Below are 12,768 nucleotides of genomic sequence, written 5' to 3'. Positions count from 1 at the left end.
CATTGCTTAACTACATCTCCCATCAGCCCCTGCCAGCATGTCCAACAGCGATGGATGATGGGATTTGTGGTTCAGCAACATCTAGAGGGCCAAAGGTTCTCCATACCTAGTGCAGAGACCTTTCACTGCTTCTGGCAGCCTTTCCCAGAGCCATCTGAGGATGTCTGGGACTGAACCTGGAACCTTCTGCATAGAAGACATGTTCTCTACCACTGAGCTGTGGCACTAATGCCGTTTGACAAGCGTTATGATGATTTGGGGACTGATTCTTTCTACCTATCCCTACCTCAGGTGCCATGTGCTGCTAGCTAGCAGGTTTAACTAACCCATCTTCAGTGATTACGCTTGTTACTTTGCACATAGCAAGGCGCTAACATCTAGTGGCCAAGGAGGAAGAGAGACTTCCTGTTAGCTGTATGAAAAAATCTTAGCATCTTATGAGGAAAGGCTACTTGCGGACATGTTGTAAGAGCAGGAAGTTAGCTCATGATGAACAATCTGGACCGGAGTTATTTTAGCAAACATAGCAACTCCAAGACAAAGAAAGAAAACTCTGGGAGCTAAATGGATGAGGAAGACACACTGATAGATAGTATGATCTGGATCAGCTTGTACTGTACAAATACCTCCAGCTCAGGCTTTGTGTAATTTATACTAGGATAGCGCAGATAAATAGGAACATAACTGGCCTCAAATAATAATAATAATAATAATAATAATAATAATAATAATAATAATAATAATAATATTATTATTTATACCCCGCCCATCTGGCTGGGCCTCCCCAGCCACTCTGGGCGGCTTCCATAAAAACCAAAAATACAATAAAATATCACACGTTAAAAACTTCCCTGAACAGGGCTGCCTTAAGATGTCTCCTGAATGTCAGGTAGTTGTTTATCGCCTTGACATCTGCTGGAAGGGTGTTCCACAGGGCGGGCGCCACTACAGAGAAGGCCCTCTGCCTGGTTCCCTGTAGCTTTGCTTCTCGCAATGAGGGAACCGCCAGAAGGCCCTCGGCGCTGGACCTCAGCGTCCGGGCAGAATGATGGGGGTGGAGACGCTCCTTCAGGTATACTGGACCGAGGCCGTTTAGGGCTTTAAAGGTCAGCACCAACACTTTGAATTGTGCTCGGAAACGTACTGGGAGCCAATGCAGGTCTTTCAAGACTGGTGTTATATGGTCTCGGCGGCCGCTCCCAGTCACCAGTCTAGCTGCCGCATTCTGGATTAGTTGTAGTTTCCGAGTCACCTTCAAAGGTAGCCCCACGTAGAGTGCATTGCAGTAGTCCAAGCAGGAGATAACCAGAGCATGCACCACTCTGGCGAGACAGTCCGCAGGCAGATAGGGTCTCAGCCTACGTACCAGATGGAGCTGGTAAACAGCTGCCCTGGACACAGATTTGACCTGGGCCTCCATGGACAGCTGTGAGTCCAAAATGACTCCCAGGCTGCGCACCTGGTCCTTCAGGGGCACAGTTACCCCATTCAGGACCAGGGAATCCTCCACACCTGCCCGCCTCCTGTCCCCCAAAAACAGTACTTCTGTCTTGTCAGGATTCAACCTCAATCTGTTAGCCTCAAAGCAGCTTGTACAAAAATTTGGAGTCAAACACAAGCTTTATTTGGTTGAGGAAGGAACTGCTGCTGGGGGGCGTTTCAAAGGGTTGCACAGGGGACAGCAGAGAATCTGACTGGCCTCGTACAAAACTGCTGAAATGCAGGGCTTGGCATGCCACACAAGGATTGAAAAATGAAAACACCCAGCTACGCACACAGAGAGCATATTCATTATTTGGTAGCATCTTCCAAGCTAGGGTCATGTAAACTTTTCAGCCGGAGGGTCATATTCCCTTCTGAGCAATTGGGGGGGGGGTGCTACTGGTAGGTGGGACCAGAAGCAAAAATGGGTGGAGCAACAGATGTAAACTTTTACACATGCTTCCACACCCTGCTTCTAGCCATCATCAGAGTTCAATGATGCATTGACAGCCAGGTGAAAACAACCAGGTGAGGGGCAAGGCCTGAGAAGAGAAAGTTTGGAGAATCCCAATGGACAGGACGGTTGCATTTGCCTCCCATCCCCAGGCATGAAGTTCACCCCCATTCTGAAGATTATTTTTTTCTATCTCTTTCTTTCTCTCGCACACACTTTCCAGTAACAGTTTGACAGTCACAGGGACACAGTAGGAACCTCTATGTCTAGAGAGTTTCCAGAGAACCATATTGTTGTGAGCACAGGTAGGACAGAGTTTAAGCCTGCAGCTATAAAAACCACCTAGGCGGGAAAGAGGTATTTGCCTTTAGTGAATAACCTAACTGTTAGGTCAAAATCACAGCTTCTGTTAAAGGAAGTGGGAAGAGCAAAGAAATATCCTGTTGTTTTCCTTTCTTTGAAAGCCTCTTCCTTTTGGAGAAGGTGTGAGATTTGCTTCAAGCGTCTACCAGCGCACAGTGGGAACCGAACCTGTTGGAGAAACAAGGAGAACATTCAGTCAGGAGTGAGAGGAATGGAGGACACAAAGCTGCAGCTGGAGCAGAACGTAGCAGCTAAATTGCTGATGGGGACAGATGGACAGCAGCACACAGCACCGCTGCTGAAATACGTGTACCGAAGAAATGAACCTATGCTGCCAATTACAGTATAAAGTAAGCAGCACATAAGCGGCACACAAAATGCTACCAAACCATTCTACATTCTAAATCTTATATTAATAATCCAAAAATTAAGAGAGCTATGTACAAGATCTACTACAGAATCCACATAACAACAACTAGAGCAGGCTCCCTGCTCTCCTCCTATAAACCAGAATTGGGCATACAGAATGTACATGCTTCCCCAGTTGGGTCTTGATTAGCTCCAAATATATTCTGGCTTGGGGTGTCTAGGGTTTTCGGCAGGGTTTTTTCTCTACTACGATAGATCCTTTAGTAGATGACTGCACCTAAAACCTACATGCCAGCCGTGTTCTTTACCACTCTACAACATCTCCCTTGCCTCCCACAATGACTGTAGTTGCACACAAACCATAGTTTAGTGTGATGTGCACAAGCTGGAATGACAACTAGGTAGACCTAGCCTCCTGTATTCCCCCCTTCCGTCTTCCTGTGCCGCACCAGAGAAGGATTCAGGAAGCTTTTCCCGTGTTGTCTGGACCTACAAACTGTGGTTGCACATTAAACCAACTTTAATCAACATTTTCTAAAGTTAGCTTTTTTAACTCACCACAATTCCCCATGGGGCAATATGTGCTTAACAAAAACAGAAGTGAAACCTTCTAAGCTTCCCACAAAAGACAGAAGCAGAGAGGGGACGCACGTACCCCATGGACTTGATTTGGGCTTGTTTCAGCTTACTCATTCATAAATATATTTGTACACCACAATTTCATTTATTAAAAAAACCCAAAGCAATTTACAGCAATCTTTCATAAACAATAAAAACCAATAAAACAGAGAAAAACAGATAACCAACTAACAGTTGCAGAAGGTGTTTATCTTAATTGTCTGCATAAGCCTGGTGTCAAATAAAACCTTTCAGCAAATGTTTAAAGGTCAATATGGAAGACACCTGCTGAATCTCTATTGGAAGAGCATTTCCTAGGGCTGCATCAGGAAAGTAAAGGAAAAAAGATGGGGGGCGGGTAGAAGAGGCAAAGTATCTTTTTATGTGGGGAGCTGGGTCTCCCATGTTGTTGTGTCCAAATCTGAGACACATCAGTGGCCTCAAAACTATCAGCCAGTATGTAATCACATTTCTAAAAAGTTGGTCTATGCAGCCTGGCGTAATGATAAGGGGAAGGGAAGGAATCAGGTGCATTGTCAAAACTGCATATAAAATGTGTTTATTAAGATAATTTCACACTAAAATGCTGGTGAATTTTCATGAGGATTAAAAAAAAATTAAACACAAATTACTGCAAAATGTGGAGAACTGAATTTTATGGGATAACCAGCCTGATATAACCAACATGCAAATTTATGTTTAATACATGAAGGGGTTAAGACCATAGAGTAAGCTGTCCTGCCAGGCTTAGCTCACCTTGGGACGGACTAGATCAGGCATAGGAAAACTCCGGCCTTCCAGATGTTTTGGAACTACAATTCCCATCATCCCTAGCTAACAGGCCCAGTGGTCAGGGATGATGGGAATTGTAGTCTCAAAACATCTGGAGGACCGGAGTTTGCCTATGCCTGGACTAGATAATAAAGCCTTTGTTCCTCTCCCATTCTACTCTATGAACTCAGCATGTGAAGAGGCTAAGCTGTCCCTATTGAGTTCCTATACCACTAATTTAGGAATTTTCACAATTTTGCAGCTAAGCCAAGTTTTACTGCTTGTGCAACATTTCTGACTGATGTGAAAAGCACATGAATCTGACCTTTGGAGTGTTTTAAGTAAACCATTTTTAACTTACCAAACATGTGGTCTTTTTCTATGCTAGGAGAAGGAATATATTTCCATGTTTGCTGCATATTTTGTGATTTTAAATCTATGCTGAGGTTCTCTCACCAAAGAGTACTTGTCCCAAACCTGGATCTTTGCATCCAGGAAGTCTCCTTTCCGTATTTTTCCTTGAACCAACAAATTCAAGTCTGACAAAATTAGAAACTGAGAGAACCATAAGTTACTGATCCTTTCATCCTTAGAACCAACTCAGTTTATGGTTGAGTGTAAAGCTGTATCCATAAGAGCCACAGACCAAGTATTTTAAAAAATATATTTTTATTAAAGGCTTTTTTGTGTAACAAAACAGATAAACAGGGAAAGGTACATCTATTGTCTCGACTTTCAGTTCTTGATCTTTTTCACAGTTTGTTTACATTTAGTGAGAGACACTTTTGTCATAGGCTTCTTGCAGTTGGAGGAGAGAGATGGGGGTATTGTTCTTTCATTCTGTTTGTGTCCTTTGCTTATGCATTTGTTTATTTTTATTGATAATGCAAGATATCGCGGGGTGTGTGTGTCCTGAACTTTGTTGGTTGCATTCAGTTGATTGCAGTGTAAGCAACACAGCAAGTTGAGCAGAGGAGGACTTATAAAAGATGTGTGTATGTGTGGACTTAAGGAGTTCATATTTTATGATGTGGTGTTCCCCCCACCCCACTTGCTTTTCATGGTAAGACATCCAAATCCTTGATGGCTGTAGTGTTGGCACCTCCCTCAATGTTTGTTAAAGTAAAGGTAAAGGGACCCCTGGCCATTAGGTCCAGTCGTGGCCGACTCGGGGGTTGCGGTGCTCATCTCGCTCTATAGGCCAAGGGAGCCAGCGTTTGTCTGCAGACAGCTTCCGGATCATGTGGCCAGCATGGCTAAGCTGCTTCTGGCGAACCAGAGCAGCGCATGGAAACGCCGTTTACCTTCCCACCAGAGTGGTACCTATTTATCTACTTGCACTTTGGCGTGCTTTCGAACTGCTAGGTTGGCAGGAGCAGGGACCGAGCAACGGGAGCTCACCCTGTTGTGGGGATTCGAACCGCCGACCTTCTGATCGGCAAGTCCTTGGCTCTGTGGTTTAACCCACAGCGCCACCCGTGTCCCTTCAATGTTTGTTAGAAGGGAACAAAGAAGTGAAAGGCAATAGAGATGCTTTCAACAGGTTCCATAGTACATATTTTGCACACACAAGAGTTGGTGCCTCTAGACTCCACTATTTCACAAGGAGAAGTCAAACGTATACCAGAAATTAAGGTTTGTGCAATTAAAGTGCTTTGACACCCTAGTGCAACAAACCCACTTTGTGGAGCGGGAAATATTTTTCGCTGCTAGGAAAGTGATGGGGAAATGCGCTGAAAAATGCAACAAATGATTAAATGGAAAGATGCCCCACAAGCAAATCAGGTTGGATGCTCAACAAACAGGTCAGTTGAAGGAGCCCAGCAGCCCCAAATGAAAATCAGAACATGCTCACCATATGCTGCTGTCTAAAATTCATCAGTGATTTCAGACGTGCAAAGGAAAACAATAACAGGTTATTTTGCACTACCCTAGGATAGTGGGCTGTATGTGCATATGCATGTATGGTAAAGGTAAAGTACCCCTGGATGGTGAAGTCCAGTCAGACTTGACTATTGGGTGCCGGCGCTCATCTTGCTTCAGGCAGAGGCTGGATGTACTTAGCCACTGCCTCATTGTGGTTAAGTTCACCATGCAGTGGGTGATGTCAAAACCATGCGAGATACTAAAAAGACAGGGAGACCACAGGCAGGTGGTAAGCCACATTTTCAAAATGTTTCTCAGCTGCCAAATGCATAGCAACAGAATTAGCTTGACCTATTTTGATTCAAGGCTCAAAAAGTATTCATAAAGCGCCATGCCAAATATCATATCCGATCGCAACAGGGTAGTCCAGCGTTCCTGCGAAAGGTTAACTGTAATTCAATGCTGCAGGGCGTGAACTGCACCTTTCAAAGACCCTGGGAAAATTGAGAACTCAATAGGTTTTCTTTGCAGCCCAGGGAAAACATATATTGGCTTCTTATTCACTTGGATTTAACTGAGTCTAAGCATCTTGCATTTTATATAGTGATGCAACTCACTTTGTGACACTGTGTGTGTAAAATGCTGAATAAAACAAACATATAAATCCCAGCCAGCTAGTTTTGCCCTTTTCCAGCACATTCCATTCCATTCCTCCAACCCCACCCCACCCCAATTTGCAGGGTTCCCCCCTCCCATATCTGCGCACTCAATGAACACTGAGTCAGTGATCACGGACTGGTTCTGGTTTAGGATTTCACCCCATAAGTTTTTTGTTTTTACTTCTGCAAATGTTTCTCTTGTGCAATGGGCTATGTAAGCAACGGCCCCTCACAGCTGAAGCCTAGAAATTGAGGGGAAACATTGACTTCTTGTTCCTGTAATTCTTGGGCAAAGGATCCCATCTCTGCAAACATCTCCCCCCCACCCCCGGCAAGGATGTATCATCTGACAGATGAGGTAATCATTAGGCGTGGAAAACACTGTAAGACTTTACGGGAAAGAAAATAGACACAAGCTTGCAAAACAAGATGCACAAATAGAAGCATGGAAAAAGTCCAGGGGACTCCACCCAAATTAAGCAGAAAGAGCACAGATATCTGCTGGGGCACACTCAACAAGAAATAAGGCATTTTGCTAAAATAAATGAGTTTCAGCATTCTGATTCCTTGCTGTGCCTTTCCTTCAAATAAAAGAGAGAAGAAACCCTAAAAAGAACACTCTTAAAAACTCTAGATTAAACATACGTTTATATTGGGCGCCAGTGTGTCCAAAGTGAATTCTTAGGGGCTTAGGAATTATGGAAACAACCCAGAAAGGATGACCAGAATTATTAGCCCCATATTGCAGAGTGGGAGAGGAAAAATTGGAGGAAAGAGATTGTCGTCTAAGGCTGCATTCACACAGCAGTTTATTCATTTTTCACGACATTTGCCTGTTAATATTCCCATTATAATTTGAGCTTTCACATGATGCAAATGCCACTTCTGGAAATACAGCGGAATATAGTGCAAGTTTAGTGCTTATTTCGCGTTACATACTTGCATCCAAATAAAATCCATTTGCAAATAACATGGAAATGTGTGGGGTAAGTGTGAATTTCAAAGGATGGCTGTTTCAGCATCTCCAGCTGGGAAAGTCGTTTGCCCAAAAGAGCTGCTGCCAGTCAGTGTCAGCAATAATGAACTAGATGGGCCAGTGGTCTAATTCAGTACATAGACAGCTTTCTATGTACTTTTATTCATATATGTTCAGTATACTTAAATGAACCTGACGTTTATTTGATCAGATTTGTCGGCACTGAGTTTGTTGAAAGTTTTTGCCATCTGAAGCTCTTAAATGTCAGCTTGAAATACACTCCTGAAGTGACCAGAGCAAAAGGAAAAACAGGATGCATTTAGTTGTTATTATTATTAGTTGTTAAAAGTACATCCCGCCTTTCATCCGAAGATCACAGGGCAGTTAGCAGGAACATTTCAGCAGGCGCTTCTTATTGGGGGTTGAGAAAAACCATCCCCATCCTGAAGAAATTATTGTGTTGACCAAGCTACTGGAAGGGGTGGGGAGCACAGCTGTGCTGGCTGAGGTTGATGGGAATTGTAGTTCAAAGGATTTAGAGGGCATCACGCTGAGGAAGAGGAGGGCTATATCATGTGGGCTATATCATATTTTTGTTCTGGGACATAGCTTGGCTTTTAGAGAGAGAAGTGACACCTGAAACCGTTTACTGGAGCTAAAACTGGACTTGAAAAGCTCACTCAGCAAATTAAGTAGACACAGAAATGCAAACTTATGTTTCTAATGCTGCCAAGTCATGGGGTGGACAAAAATCAATATTTTTTTGGTATTTTTTAATGAGATTTCAATTGGAGGTGTTTTTTTGAACAGGGAATTTATATTACGGTAAATAATAACTTGGTTAATATTAAACAGCTTTATTGTAAACAGCTCAGTGTTACAGTTACTCTCTAAACCAAATCAGTCAGTGGCCTCTACCAGATATTTCAGTTAAAGGAGGCTTTTCTGTCTGTGTTAATTGGGGGAAAAACCAAGAACACAATTTGATCATCCCTCCAATAAGAATATCTACATCCTACTTTATTTATTGGTTTTGGAACTGCACCTTTGTTTAGGAAATATATGAAGAACATTATCAATCTGAAAACCAACCAATCAGTAAAAATCAATTATTTAAATCGGCCTTCCCTCCCCCCCTTGATAGTGTAAGCCATGATTTAAATCAGTCTAGCCCACCAAGTCACAATACGCTTTATTTCAAATGCAAACTAAATGCAGCGTAAGAGTAAGTGTAAATGTCAATGTGGCAGAGCAGTTAGTGTGCTAGACTGGGAGCTTGGAAGCCACGAAGCCTACTGGGTGATTTTAGGCCATTCACTGTCTCTCAGCCCAACATACCTCACAGGGCTGTTGTGAGGATAAAAAGTATACGTGTGTTAGTCAGGCTAACAACATTTCTGGTGTAGTTAAACCAGATTTGAGGTAACTGATCTGTCAAGTGATTCTGTGATCACCCTCCATGCCCTAAGGGCCTACCGGTTGAATTCCTTGGTCATGCTGAAACCGATACTAGGGGTGTTGATTCCATACAGCCCAACACTATACAGTGGTACCTTGGGTTACATACGCTTCAGGTTACAGACTCTGCTAACCCAGAAATAGTACCTTGGGTTAAGAACTTTGCTTCAGGATGAGAACAGAAATCGTGCAGCGGCGGCGCAGCGGCAGCAGCAGGAGGCCCCATTAGCTAAAGTGGTGCTTCAGGTTAAGAACAGTTTCAGGTTAAGAACAGACCTCCGGAACGAATTAAGTTCTTAACCCGAGGTACCACTGTACCCTATGTATCCAGGGCACAGCCATTGCAGCCCAAAGCCTTCATATGGTTGGGGCACATCTCAAGATAATTTCTGGGCCTTTGTACAGTACCTGAATTCTCCTCTGACTCAGCTGAGGCTGGGATTCTCCTAGCTCCTTTCCTGCTGGATCTTTCTGATGGGCAGAGGTGTTGTGCTCGTGATGGGGTTCCCTCCTCTGTGCATCAGCATGGAACAAGATGCTGGTTAGTGGCTTCAGGGATGCTTCCATCTCCTCCTCAGTGCATTCCATACGACTTCCAGAACTGCTAGAGTAGGATGAGGTTGAAGCAGAGGCGCTTGGCGTCTCTGTCTCTTTCCTGATTTCATCATCGGGCTTCTGCTTCATCAAAATAACGACGATGGCAAACAGAACCATACACAAATAGACGACCCAGACTTCATCCATCTCAGTTATTGGGTACCAGGAGCAGTAGATACTTTAGATATTGCCACGGTAGACCTAAACTAGTGCTGGGTATGGCAGATGTTTTACGTACTTCAAATGGTACCGTTTTCAGGGTCCAGACAAACCAAAGCACTTATTTCAGCGAGAAGCACTAAAACCCAGCCGGGAAATTAGTATTCTTGAACATTTAATTTAGAACTCTTAAAAAACCATTTCCTTCATGCTAAATGTCATTCAGGAGCAGTTGATAGCAGGAGCAAAGCTATTATTTTGAGCACAGGTGAAATATAACAATTATTTTGTTTCTGAACAGAGTCTTAGTTTCAGAATTAAAGATGCTTCATATCATAAAACCAGTTTTCTCACAGTTTGTTAATTTGCCAAAGTCACTTCTCTATATCTTCTTTCAAAACTCAGTCACTTTTGCTGCAGAAAAACGTTAGTGATTTTGAATACTGTCCTTGAAATTTACTGAACATTTCATTGTCATTTTGTAATGCAACAATTTTAAAATGAGCTCATGTTATGTTACAGATGGGTAGCCGTGTTGGTCTGCCATAGTCAAAATAAAAAAAATTCCTTCCTGTAGCACCTTAAAGACCAACTAAGTTAGTTCTTGGTATAAGCTTTCGTGTGCATGCACACTTCTTCAGATACACTGAAACAGAAGTTGCCAGACAGAGACTCTCACCTAAGAGATCTACAGCAAACCTTTTCAGAACTAAAATACCCAGCAGATGAAGTTAGACAACAGATCAACAGAGCCAGACTGATACCCAGAGAGAACTTGCTGCAAGACAGACCCAAAAAAGAAAATAACAGAACACCACTAGTCATCACATACAGCTCCCAAGTTAAAACAGTTCAACGCATCATCAGAGATCTACAACCTCTCCTGGACAATGACAGTTCTCTTTCTCAAGCTCTGGGAGGAAGACCTTTCATTGCCTACAGACAGCCACCCAATCTTAAACAACTCCTAACCCACAATAATAATACAACCAGACTTAACACGGACACTGGCACCAGAGCCTGCAATAAACCCAGATGCCAACTTTGCTGCCACATACACCCGGACAACACCATTACTGGCCCCAACAACATCACACATACCATCTCGGGACTATTTAATTGCTCATCGTCTAACATTGTGTATGCCATCAAATGCCAACAGTGTCCTTCAGCTCTCTATATTGGACAAACAGGCCAAACCTTACGCCAAAGAATAAACGGACATAAATCTGACATCAAGAATCACAAAACAGAGAAACCAGTAGGAGAACACTTCAATCTCCCAGGACACTCTATACAAGATCTCAAAGTAGCTGTTTTACTACAAAGGAATTTCAGAAATAGACTGGAAAGAGAAGCTGCTGAATTGCAACTCATTACCAAACTTAAAACTATGGAGACACCTGGTCTGAACAGAGACATTGGATTCTTATCTCATTATACATGACTAAGCCACTTCTCACCTTCTCACCCCTTGCCTTTTCCTGTAAGACCTACTACAGTCGTTAAGAGTCGTCAACAGGCTCATCAGGCTCATCTCAGCTATCTGCCAATCTCCGATTCCCACCACCCTTCTGAGTAATACCCCTCCCCACCTTCTCTATATATAGAAGGATCTGGCAACTTCTGTTTCAGTGTATCTGAAGAAGTGTGCATGCACACGAAAGCTTATACCAAGAACTAACTTAGTTGGTCTTTAAGGTGCTACAGGAAGGAATTTTTTTTATTTTGACTCATGTTATGTGTTAAGGTTAAAGTAAAAAAATACTTTTCACTCAACTCAGGTTATCTCCTAGTAATTAAAGGATCACATCAAAAATGCCTTTGTTCTTTTTAGACTACTTTTAAATCAAGAGACAAAAACCAGCACTCAATGTGCTTGCTCCAAAATGTCTTTTTTTAAAAAAAAATAAAATCTAAATGTTAAAGTAAGAATTATTTGTAGATTCCCCTTCCCTCAGTTTGTAAATAGCACCGATAGTTACGGAACGTAAAGGGGTGAATTTCTCTCTCTCTCTAGAGTAGGCAGTCTAGAAGAATATTTGATGGTCCTGGGAGTTAGGAGCTAGTCCTCTTCCAAAGCTTTGCTCTGCATGGCTACTGAAGACAAGATTGCCCTTTCTAAACTCTCATTACATCCTTGCCTTCCTTTCAGATCCACCACCTAGCTATCATAGACAAGGGACCAATCAACGCTCACCAGCCCCACCCCAACCTTTAACCAATCCCAGAATAGGGATCGTGAATATAATTCCATTTCCTTACAGGGAAGTTGGGCCAAAGGGCCAATAGTGGAAATGGTGAGCCAAAATGTGAATGGAGAAGCCTTGGCTGATGATCCTGTTTTCTTCATATATCTTCCAGGCAAGGTCTGAGCGAAGCTGGAATTGTGTGGCATCATCCCTGCCAGGAGTTATTTTGTTACAGATGAAAATGCCAATGTTAAGAGGAACGGAAAAATTGGGCTACCTAGGCACCTCTTACACCCCTCAGCATTTCAGCATTTTTTAAATGGCTTGTTCCTAAGACAGTGTCTCCTTATGAATGGAGAAGCAAGTGGTGGCCTTGCCTGTCCCGGGTGGTAGTAGTAGACATTGTTGGCAGAAGCAGACATAGCCCATTCATATCTGAATGTCTCCATCTAAATGGAAATCTCCAGGATTTGATCGTAATACGGATCAAATCTCTCATAACAGTAGAACTCAGGGACATCAAATGAAGCTGAATGTTGGAAGACTAGGATAGACAAAAGAAATTACTTTTCCTACATAGTGCATAGTTTAAAGTTTAAATTATGGAATCTGCTTCTACAAGATGCTAGTCCTACCCAGTGTAGACCCACAGAAAATAACAGACGTGAGTTAGATCCATTAATTTCAATACGCCTACTCTGAGCCTATTAGATACAACCTGTTTTAAATAAATAAAACTTGAATACCTGAAATGAAAACAAATTTCACAAGAATAATGAAGAAAAAAAGAAAGAGAAAAGAGAC

General features: G+C 42.7%; 1 long non-coding RNA gene across 1 annotated transcript; it reads left to right on the top strand.

Moving 5' to 3' along the window:
* Positions 1–9,427: 9,427 nt before the first annotated feature.
* LOC309519334 lies at positions 9,428–11,669 on the top strand. Its single transcript, XR_014213809.1, has 2 exons — positions 9,428–10,253; positions 11,474–11,669. It is a non-coding gene; the product is annotated as an uncharacterized lncRNA (long non-coding RNA).
* Positions 11,670–12,768: the final 1,099 nt, after the last annotated feature.

This window comes from Podarcis vaucheri, assembly GCF_965113315.1.
Source record: "Podarcis vaucheri genome assembly, chromosome: 14".
Classification (NCBI taxonomy): Eukaryota; Metazoa; Chordata; class Lepidosauria; order Squamata; family Lacertidae; genus Podarcis; species Podarcis vaucheri.
Note: the sequence above shows the minus strand (reverse complement) of the source record. Positions and strands in the feature narration are given on the sequence as shown.